Source organism: Ipomoea triloba, chromosome 13, assembly GCF_003576645.1.
Source record: "Ipomoea triloba cultivar NCNSP0323 chromosome 13, ASM357664v1".
Taxonomy (NCBI): Eukaryota; Viridiplantae; Streptophyta; class Magnoliopsida; order Solanales; family Convolvulaceae; genus Ipomoea; species Ipomoea triloba.
In genome coordinates, this window is record NC_044928.1 from 6,841,771 (window position 1) to 6,853,903 (window position 12,133).

The 12,133-nt window shown below is 37.4% G+C and overlaps 1 protein-coding gene across 2 annotated transcripts in view; it reads right to left on the bottom strand.

The window, feature by feature from the left end:
* The window catches only part of LOC116002028 (SPX domain-containing membrane protein At4g22990-like), a 7,145-nt gene extending 6,628 nt beyond the window's left edge, over positions 1–517 (bottom strand). Inside the window, exon 1 of one of the 2 annotated variants that reach the window (XM_031242034.1) lies at positions 330–517. The gene's annotated coding sequence lies outside the window, so the exon portion shown is untranslated. Of the gene's footprint in view, positions 1–99 lie in introns of both variants that reach the window. The other variant, XM_031242032.1, reaches the window with a different exon arrangement.
* Between the last annotated feature and the right edge of the window lie 11,616 nt (positions 518–12,133).

Genomic DNA, 12,133 nt, shown 5'->3' on the forward strand with positions numbered 1-12,133 from the left:
AAAAAAAAAAAAAAAAAAAAAGATTCAGACACATGCTTGCGCATTCAGATACACAGAACCAAACATCCATAAGCACTGAATAGAACCCACTAGCCGTACCAAAGTGTTGAAGGGGGACTAGATGAGCATCAACAAACACAGACGAAAGACAAACAAATCTTCACTCTTGAAGAAATTCCGTTCCGGAATATTCGCGTAAAATCTAACACAGTCCAAGCTACAGCCCTACAGCAACACGACACGGAACGGATTCCAGTTCAAATCCTCACTAGAATTCCGGATCGTTTTTTTTTCACACAGAAAAGGCGGAAACAATCCAGCCGCCTCACCTCCAACTTTTTCCAAGACAAAAACCTGAATTGGTCTTCCTCTGTCCCGCACCTCTGGTTGAGTTTACTAGTCAGGCGGCGGCGGCAGAGCGGGGCGGGAGCTGAAGATAGGAGAAGAAGAGTTGTGTGGTTAGGAGACTGGGATTTCAAAGGTGGCACTGTCGCTCTGGAAGTTAGATCGCTATTGATATATTAATATATTATATATGAGATGAGATATATATACTGTGATCAATCATTACCTTCAAGACCAGGAATCTGCTTAATCATACTCTGCATTCCTAAGTCCTGGTTGTAGTGAAAAAAGTAAAAAATTAATTTTAAAAAATAAAAACAAAAACTACTTTTTTGCTCAAATTGGTAAAAAATGAACAATGATTGAATGGTTGAGCTGGTAGGGTTTTGTCAACTTTTCTTGTTCTTCACGTGATTAAAATGGTGAATAACAAAGAATCTAAAGAAGAAGGGAGTAAATAGAATAACAATTTCAACAATTTAGAAAAGGAAAAAGGTTGAAATAAGGCCTCAAAATTTTATCTTAAATTGTAATTACACTCTCAAATATTTAAAAAGTTCAATTAAATATATTTAAACTCAAATGATCTGTCGTTCACCTGGAACAATCATTTCGGCCGTTCGGCCGTTGTCGAACGCCAGGCTACCGGCGTCATTAAGTCATAAGTCATTTTCTCTGGTTTCTCCGGTTGTCTTTTCTATTGGAGAAGACGACCAGATTGGTGCGTAAGTTTATACCTTAAGGATGCGTATGTTTAAAGCTTAAGATGTGTCACTTTTTAGTTTAAGGTGCATCAATTTAAAACTTAAAGTGTGTATGTTTAAAGCTTAAGGTGCGTCACTTTCTAGGTTATGGTGCATCAGTTTAAAACTTAAGGTGCGTAAGATTATAACTTAAGGTGCGTAAGTTTATAGCTTAAGGTGCGTCACTTTCTAGTTTAAGGTGCATCAATTTAACTCTTAGGGGGCGTTTGGTTCAAGTTATATAAGATAACCTTTAGGGGGCGTTTGGTTCAAGTTATATAAGATAACTAAGGTTATATTTGCTTGGTAATATAAGATTCCCATGTTTGGTTCAAGTTATGTAAGATTCCCAGGGAATGTAAGATAACCTCCCGATGAAGTTTTTAGCTATTGGAAGGGAATATGAGATACACTCCGATTTCTTAGGTAATCTCACATTCCCTTATCTTATTCCTAATATTGAGCTTTTGGCATTTTAATCAATTTATCTTATTTCCGTTGTCTTATTTACCTAGTTCAATTTTAAACCAAACACAGGAATCTAACATTCCCAGTTATCTAACATTCCCAGCAATCTAACATTCCCTAAGGTAATCTAACATTCCGTGAACCAAACGCCCCCTAAGGTGCAAATGTTTAAAGCTAACGCCCCCTAAGGTGCAAATGTTTAAAGCTTAAAGTGCATTATTTTCCAGCTTACGGTGTATAAATTCGAAGTTTTAGGTGCATCAGTTTGAGACACTTGATCATTTGCATGCATGTTGCCAGGAAGTGCATTTAAAAAAAAAATTCTTTCAGTTTGAGTCGTTGATCTAGATAACTAGAGTAGATCAACAGCTCCGATCTCACCCCATTTTTTACCTGGGAGAGCTTCGTGAACCATCCCCATAGCTTAGATCTGATTTCCTAAGATGACACATATTGATCTTTATTTATAAATATAAAAAAAAAATGGGATAGTAGTGTCTTATTATTATTATTATTATTATTATTATTATTATTATTGATATTGCTATTACTAGTACTACTACTGCTATTGTTACTACTACTGCTACTGCTGCTACTGCTACTGCTGCTACTGCTACTATCCATGCTACTACTGCTACTACTACTACTGCTACTACTGCTACTGCTACTACTAATCCTGCTACTACTACTACTACTACTCATTGTTGCAAATTGGAACCGCGATTTCTTCATTATCGATCGAGTGTTCTTACATGAAAAGTGGTCAATATTTTTTTTTTCTTTCTGCTTGTTCTTTTTTAGTATAATATTATCTATGTTTGGATGGTTGTGTATATGTACGCATTATGGGTAGTACAATTTTGCATTTAGTTGTGTTGGTTGTGCAACTCAGTGTTGTGAGTTATATATCATAGGCCAGCGAGATGTGTATTAGTGCGCTTAGTGTTGTGCATTGTAGGACAGTTGATAAATCTACGATTTTAGGAGGGGGAGGTATCGTAGGTTGTTGAGTTATGTATTGGGGTGCTAGGTGTAGTACATTGTAGGACTGTGAGTTGTGCATTGGTTAGGTATTAGTGTATCACTGTTGTAGTTGTGGTGCATTCGGGTGGTAGTTGTCGTGCATTATACTATCGTTACGAGCTTTTTTGTTGTGGAGTTTTGTTTTTTTGCCTTCTAGGCATGTGTGTTAATATTAGTAATTAAAAATAGTTGTTTCTTTCCATTAATACCTATATCTATATCTATAATAACATAAGTGCCTGGCTCATTTTTCCCGCTCAAACTCATGGCATTTTTGTAATATCAAATATTTGGAGAATATAACATTTTTGGTATTAATTGATAATTCCTATAAATTTTTGTATGAATTCAAAGACATACCTTTTTAGGGATTCGACAATATAACATTTTTGGTATTAATTGATAATTCCTATAAATTTTTATATGAATTCAAAGATATACCTTTTCAGGAATTATAACGTTTTTGATATTAATTGAAAATTTGAAAGTTTTACCTTTTCTTGAGATCTCTTACCATTTTATAATTCCAATACTGCACTCATTTAATCTCATCCATTGTGTATAAATACACTCTATGGAAGGCAATAGGCATAAGAATATCAAGGATGTTTGTCTTCCTGTAATTCTACCGGTTGATGAATTTTGTTTTAGCTTTGTTACTACCATGTAATATTATATTATACTAAATAATATAATGGTCATGTGATGTGTAATACTGAGAGAAGACGAAGAGGATTCACAAGCAATGCCTATTGCGGTATTTGCAGAGATAAAGATGAGGATATTGATCATGTGTTTCGTAAGTATAACCTATAAATACCCATTTGGGAGTTTCGAATCGTGCTAATCTCTTCTTCCACAATGTTCTTTTACGTTTTACTGTAAGTAGTTCAAAATATTCATTATGACTCTCACTTTTTTAATAATACTTTTTAAATTTGTTAGAGTGATAATTATGAGTCAAAGATGTTTATTTGTTTTTCTAATAGTAGAATCAACGAGCAACAACTCGAATATTATTTTACACAGAACGGTAGTTATTCATTTCTTAGCTTTATGTATGTATTTATTTCTTTATCATTTTTATAATATCATTTTATTTATTTTCGTCAAGGGCTTTGCTGGATCTACACTTTGTGTTAAAATATGCTACAATCAATGGTCCACGGTATAACGACTTCTTTTAGAGGGTGTCATGGAAATTATTTATTAAAAAAAATCCGTATGCTTTCAATGACAACGTACCTGTACAGGTATCGCGGAAAGCCTACACTTTTCCAGTCACCCAATCTACTACACTTGTACAAGTGTAGCGGAAACACTTGTACAACTGTAGCTAATATGCATATTTGTACTAGCGAAACAAAAAAAAATAAAATAAAATAAAACCTCAACCTAGATTTGTTTTTAAAAAATGCAAGAAAATGATTGTCAATATTCCTTATTTGTAATCTTTGATGGTCAACTTTGAATGCTATATATATAATCTGGCTAATCAATTGATCAAAGTTCATGTTAAATTTTATACTATATATTTGTTTAATAAACTCTAACATATTCATAGTATATGTTCAACAATTATGTCAACCCTGATTGGGATGTGGTTCCAACCTAAGACATTCCTTAATTATGAAAATCAATGACTCAATGAGTAACTTAAAAATAATAAATAGTTAACAGAATGTTCCATTACTAAAGTTTAAACGGACAGAATGCCGGTATATTTAAGAAATATAAATGATATAATAGAGAGTAAAGTAGGAAAAATAATAATAATAAATACTAAAATCAAAAGGGATAAGGGTCAAATAGACCCTCAAACTATACTCATTTGTGCAATTAAGCCCTTCAACTTCAAAAAGTTTCAATTAGACCCTCAAACTTGTTATTTTGAAGCAAATGAACCCTTTTACCTATTTGTAACCTGTAGTTGCAGGTCAACCACATTTCCGGCGACACATCCAACCGAATTCCGGCACCGACGACTTCACCTTCTGCTGCAGAAGACCGGTCGCCTTCTCCGACAGTGGAGATGGAGACCAGTTGGTCTCCATCTCCGTTCAAACATAGTGGAGTACAAACTGGTGTCGCCATCTCCGTTCGGACGGAGTGCAGACCAGCGATCTCCATTCAAACGGAGATGGTGACCAGTTTGGTCTCCATTTCCGTTCAAACAGAGTGGAGACTAGCGACCAGCCTTCTCCGGCAGAAGATGACGTCGCCGGTGCCGAAATTCGGTCGGATGTGTCGCCGGAAATGTGGTTGACCTGCAACTACAGGTTACAAATAGGTAAAAGGGTTCATTTGCTTCAAAATAACAAGTTTGAGGGTCTAATTGAAACTTTTTGAAGTTGAAGGGCCTAATTGCACAAATGGGTATAGTTTGAGAGTCTATTTGACTCTTATCTCAAATCAAAATAATATGAAACATTTATTTCAACTAACAATTCGACCAACATTTTTTTTAGTTTCCATTATAGATTTAACTGTATTGACTTTTATTAAATTAGTGTATGTTTACACACAGGAAAAAAGGGCAAGCCAATTTCATAAATATACAAACTTAATTTGAAAATTTGTATATTTAAAAAATTAATCACACTTTTTTTTCTCTTATTTTCTAACCATGGATGATCATAAATTTATAACTCATATTAATTCTAGGGTCTTGTCCACTTTTCTTTTTCTTCGCATGGTTAAAATGGTGAATAACAAAGAATCTAAAGAAGAATGGAGAACAGAGTATAACATTTTCAACAATTTAGAAAATTAAGAATGTATGATGAAAATTTGAACTAAAGTAAATGCAGTCTAATATTTTTAATATGTATAAATAATGCATTTAACCATTATGTAGTTGACATGATCATGGTTTAGTTTGAGCTGTGTGATTCCAACTGATGCAGTTATATTGGAATCAAAATTATATTCATTGCATCATTTATGAGAAAAACAACATTATTTTGTAAAAAAAAAAAGAATAGCATTGTTGTCCACACGAGCTTAACATTGTTTTCACTAATACACGGAAATTTAATTACAAGATGAGGTGATATAATTTTGTAAGGAATAAGGTTCAAATTGGCCACTGAATGTAACTTGAAAGTGCAATTAGACTACTGAACCAAATAAAAGTGCAATTAGGCCACTGAACACTCCAAATGTATGCAATTTCACCTGATAGCAGGTTACCATGCATTTCATCAGGTTACTTGCTTAATAATAAACTATTAAAATAAAAAATTAAAATAATTAAAAAAAACACACACACACACCTGCCGGCGGTTGCCGCCACCCCCGTCCCCCCGTCCCCCTTTAAAAATACACTTGCCACCTTGATAAGAAACCTGTGGATGAATCAAATTTAATTAATTATTATTATTATTATTATTATTATTATTATTATTATTATTATTATTATTATTATTATTTACGAAAAGTCAACTTCTTTCACAAAATAGCTTTTGCTTTATTATGGTGTGTGTGCTTCTTTTTTTTTTTTTTTAACTTATTTTAATTTTTTATTTTAATAGTTTATTATTAAAATTTATTTTAAAATATCAATTCACGGTCCACGTAAGCAAGTAACCTGACGAAATGGGTGGTAACCTGCTATCAGGTGAAATTGTATACATTTGGAGTGTTCAGTGGTCTAATGGCACCTTTTTTTGGTTCAGTGGCCTAATTGCACTTTCAGGTTACGTTCAGTTACCAATTTGAACCTTATTCCTTTTGTGAATATGTCAAAAAAAATGTCTACATCATTATTATGAGAAAAATTCACATTATTTTTGAGAAAACATGGTTTTTTTTTGGCCCTAAATGCACATTAATAAATCGTGAAGACTATAATCACATTGTTTTTTTATAAATAGTATGCTTTTTTCTTTTTTACTCACATTATGTCATTAGACTAAATATGCATGATCCAAATTAAACACATTTTGCTTCGGTTAAAACTTGAACATTTTGGCCTGAATAAGCATGGATAAGTCAATAAGCTTAACCATGCATAATACACATGTTTTTTTTTTCTTCAAACGTCTAATAAATTACACAAATGTCATTGTCTTTTTTTTTTTTTTTTTTTTTCTCCTAAGCTTAAACTCTGTTCATTAGTTTTTAAGATAAGGGTGTGAGATTTCTTCTTATTTCTCACACTAGACACCTTATATTTCTTATGTAAAATGAGAATCCATATATCTAGACCGTACCATCAATAGCAAAAAATAAATGAATAGAAACATGGGCAAACTCAGAAATTTTTTTGAGTGGGAACAAAATGTTAAAACAAAAGAGATAGTTTGAAAAAAAAATGAAACACTTTGGAAGCATAACCATAAATATTGTTGGATATGGACGAAAAAAGTACATTAAAACTTTATAAAAACTATTAATAACAAAATATTAAACATAATTATTTTTGATAAAATGATTTGCATAGAAAACATATTATAAATCACACATCTCATTATTAATATATATATATATATATATATATATATATATATATATATATATATATAATTGTTGGATATGAGCGAAAAATAAAACACTTTAAATGCATGATTTACCAATTTGCCTAACTACTCATCAACTTTTATTTACTTTTATTTATATTGTTTTTATTATACTTTGAATATGTACTCTCTCTCTATATATATTGGGTTTATCGAGGCAAACCCCACTCCTCTTCCGAGTATGTGAGTAAACCCTCGTCCTGTGATCCTAGCCGGCAAAAGACCACAAGGAGGTTAACCAGCCTAGGTTGCCCATAGCTGACCGGCTCAAACCCGGGTGGCAGACGGTTTCGAACTCAGGACCTCACGACCGCGAGCGTCTTGGTCTTGCCACTCAGGCTGCCCTTACGGGCCTCTCTCTATATATATATATATGGGTGGAGTGGGGTGGGATGGGGGAGGGGCAACTGTCCTCACTATGGATTATCTGCCCCTAGATACTAGATAGAAATCTATGTTTAAAATCAAGAGGTTGACGGTAGCATTAATAAATAGAAGTTTGAGTAAATAAATGAAGTGTATTTATGTAAAAACAATGTGTTTAGGTCCATGCATATTTAGAAACAAATGATGCATGCATAATCCTTTTGATATAGTGATATATGCGTGCTTATTTGAGTCAAAACGAAGTAAATTTGTGTCATGCATATTTAGTTTAAAACATTGTAGTGGGTAAAGGGAGTTAACTCAATGACTATTTAGTCTAAAAGAATGCTAGTTTTATTCAAAATGATGTGGTTTTATTCAAAACAAATGCATGAAAAACTTTCATATATTTATAAAAAATGCCGTTAATATTGCATATTTCATTTAAACTTTTGTGTATTTTAACAAGTTTTCTCCCCCAGGCCAACAATGCTGATTTTCCCAAAGTAATGCTTGTTATACACTTTTACCTCAAAATGATATATTTTTTTCACTTCTATCTAATGCAATGAAAATTTTGAATATAATATTTATAAAATTGACACTTTATTTTTCATTTAAATGTAGATTTTATCTGTCTACTATTTTATTTGCGATGAAAGAATAGAATTCTCTCATTTTTCACAAAAATAATTATTGTGAATGTACAATTGATACATGTTAGAATTTTATAAATGTAAAACTTATACATGTTAGAAACTTGGCTAAATTATTTGTCACAAGTTAGGCTAAGTTAGAATTATTCTTTTAAAACTACCTGGACTTCTTATGGCGTTATCTCAGGACCTAGGTCAGTAACTGGACAAAATTATTCTCTATAGTGAACTATTATTTTGGAAGCGTTTTTACAGGCCGTTTGGTTGACAGTAATTGCAATGCAATTACGTCCTAATTCAGTGAAGCTCTCAACTACGCCGTTTGGTTGGAGGGAATTGCAATTCTACCGAATTGCAATTCCCTCCCTTTGCTGTATTACAATTCATAGCCCCTCCCCTATGAATTGTAATTCAGCGCTGAAATGGAGAGGAAAAGCTACTGTTTTAACATTTTTGCCCTTCTAATAATACAAGGTGTCATCAACTCCTATTCACTTATCCTCATCTATCATCTCTACTGTACGTTTTGGTTGGGAAATAATAATAATAATAATAATAATAATAATAATAATTATTATTATTATTATTATTATTATTATTATTATTATTATTATTACAATAACATAAGGGCATTTTAGTCATTCTGTCACTTCTTACCTTTCAATCCCCTGTACTCCTATTCCTGCATACCAAACACTGTAATTTCAATTCCTACTTTATTCATTGAATTACAATTCCCACCGAATTACAATTCTTTTCCCCTCTAATTCCTTCCTCCCAACTAAACGCCTTGTTAAAATTTGTGGTGAAGAGATTTTGAAGGAAATCTGACATCTTGAAATGTGTTGTGAGTTGGTTATTGAAATGCGTGGATAAATAGAGGCTTTCTACTTCAGTGAAGATTACGAATTGAAAAGGGAATTCCTTAGTGAATTTGTGAAATTCATCAAGTTTAGTTTATTCCATCATCTCTCAATTTACAAAGTATATTATTATGAAGTCTATCTCATATTTCTTACAAGATTGAAGCTGTGTGTTCAATATTATCTGCAACTATTATGAAGCTTTTGAAGGCTTATTGATTGATATGCACGAATACATCCATGGTTGAAGATTTGAAGGCTTATTTATTGTACTCAACGTAGTCCATTGTTGAATGGTGTTGGCATTTTTATTTTTGTAATTCTTTGTTTTTCTTAGTGGATTGGGTTTTCGTGAGTGCCCTACAGACGTAGAAATATTGCTCCGAACTGCGTTAACAAACCTTGGTGTCGTAATTTAAGTTTTCTGCTTATTATTTTGCATAAGATTTAATTTGATTAAAATTAATGGATTTAATTAACCCGGGGTGTCCCGGATTAATAAACCCGAATAAATAATAGTAAATAACTAATAGACAATTCAATAGGAAAGATAATGGATGAATATCGCGGGGACAATTTTTGTATTACATATAGTGTGTAAGAGTATTACAAATATTACAAAGGGTGTTTGTATTAGGACAATTAGGATAACATGTCTTGTTAAGACAACAATGTGCCATTTTATACTACAAAGCTCTCTAACCGCCCCCTAAAACGGGGGTTGGTTGTAACAAACATTGACCGCGGACCCCCCGAGTCCTTTTTTGACCGAGCCCTCAAGACCGACCCGGGGTCGGCAACCCAGCCGAGGCCCAAGGTGCCGACCCGGGGTCGGCACCAACCACGGCCAAAGGCCCAAACCGAGGTCTTAGGTGTCGACCCGGGGTCGACACCCACCATGGCCTAAGGCTAACCTGAGGTCCAAGGTGCCGACCCGGGGTCGGCACCAACCACGACCCAAGTCCACCAAAGTCATGGAGTGCCGACCGGGGGTCAGCACTCGAGCCATGGCCTACACAGAGCTTGATCTCAGGTCTGGGTTCGCTCGAGTCCTCCTTGCTCCGCTCCTCCGGGTCGGTTCGCTCCGCTCCACTTCCTAATATATCCATCATCAGTCCCCCACTCTCCGAGCTGCGAGAATTCGTCAGTGAGGGAGAGTAGACGTTAGCACCGCTCCGACCCATCATCCGTGCATTTTTTTGCCTTCCTCCATCGATGTAGGGTCATTAGGGTCGCCCCGTACCTCGACTTGTTTCAATACATCTTCCAAGCCACGAGCTCCCCAACCCCAAAGAGTAGGGGTTATGTAACTTTCTCGGCCCGAGCTCATATGAAAGTGCTCCAATACATAAACATCTCTAGTAGGAATTGGAAACCTTGCTTCGTGTTCCTCTCCATTGGACCATCCATCCCCTTCGTTTCTCTATGGAATACCCGTTTTAGAAAGCATAGAGCTCCTCTACCCAATGCCGACTTGATTAGGGACGTTAATGCTTTTAGGGGGTCGGGGGAAACCATTTATATTGGGCCTATGTTGAGTGAGTTGTATGGCGTACCTAGGTATCGCCCAAGGCACCCCATTGCCCCGAAATTATCGACCTCGGGTCCCATGGTAGCGCCGGCCAAGCCCATTGAGGTGGGCTCCGATTCCGAGGCCGAGTCCTCCTTTGAGCTAATAGCCGAGCTCTCTCCCGACGTCGTCGTCGCGACTCCACCTGGGGATGAGTCCGAGCTCCACGCCGCCGCGTCTAAAGGTGGCTACCTACTCCCTCCTTGCCCGTATTTTCCAATACCATATGAGCTCTCCCACCAATGCTTTCATAATCAAACTTTTGCTTAACATTGTGTAGGAAAATCTCCCACCATGACCTCCCTCGATGAGATGCTACGGCATGCTAGGGACTGCGCGCCCGCACCCGTACCAAAGAGGAAAAAGGTCGGAGGAAGAGGGGGTCGAGTCACCCGGGCGTCCTCCTCCGACTCACGCCTAAGCCGCGACGCTGCCCCACCCCCTCTCGCACCAGCTGCTGCTCCCGCTCTCGTGCATCGTGCCCTAACCCCACCTCCACGCGGGAACCCCACCTGGGCTCGAGGGGTGTGTCGTAACATTCTCTCGTCTCACGAACCGGGCAGTAGGGGCGTGAATGAGGCTAGTGCTCAGCTGGTTGAGGTACTCCCCTTCCATTGCTTGCTTTCAAAATTCCATTGAGTATACTTCATGTTGCATATTTTGCCCTTTTAACTTTCAGGCTCTCCTTGGGTGCACCAATGTTTTTGACGAGTTTGAGGCCTCGAAGGAGTAGATGTCAGAGCTGGAGAAGCGCCTAGCATTGGACTAGGCCACCACTATGAAGAAACATGCTGAGGGGCTTGTCGGCGCCACCCTGTCTACAAGGAGTCCGAGTAGTTCAAATGAGACGTCGAGGCCTACAGCAAAGATAATTTCGCACCTCTACTCGAGCCCCCGATTAGTGTGTTCACCACTCGTTTCACCCTGATAGCCTGAGCACTCGTCCAACCCCAGGTCGGTCGATGTACGTCCAAGGTGGGCTCGAACAAAGCACTTAACCAACCCCCGCTCGGCCAAAACATTGCCGAGGTGAGGTTGGTCGGAGTCGCGGACCTAGCCTCGGCCAAGGCCTAGCTCTGTTGTGGCGGCGATGCCTTTGCTTGGTCCAAGCTCGGGGCTTGGGCTTGATTTGGGGGTCGGGCCCCTCTCGCCATGGACTACCTTTGCTTTTTTTTTTTTTGGTAGTATGTAGTTATTTGGCCAAGGGTACTCTCGTGCCAAAAACTCTTCCGTTGGGGTTGGTGTGTGAGGTTGGACCTCATGCCCCCTTAGGGTACAATAGCATTGCGACTCGGGTCCTTGGACGTCGGGTCGTCAAGCTCTTTCGTTGGGGTTGGTACGCGAGGTCGGACCTCATGCCCCCTTAGGGTACGATAGCATTTCGACTCGGGTCCTTGGACGTCGGGTCGTCAAGCTCTTCCGTCGGGGTTGGTACGCGAGGTCGGACCTCGTGCCCCCTTAGGGTACGATAGCCCTCCGACCCGTGTCCTTGGACGTCGGGTCGTCAATCTCTTCCGTCGGGGTTGGTACGCGAGGTCGGACCTCGTGCCCCCTTAGGGTACAATAGCCCTCCGACCGT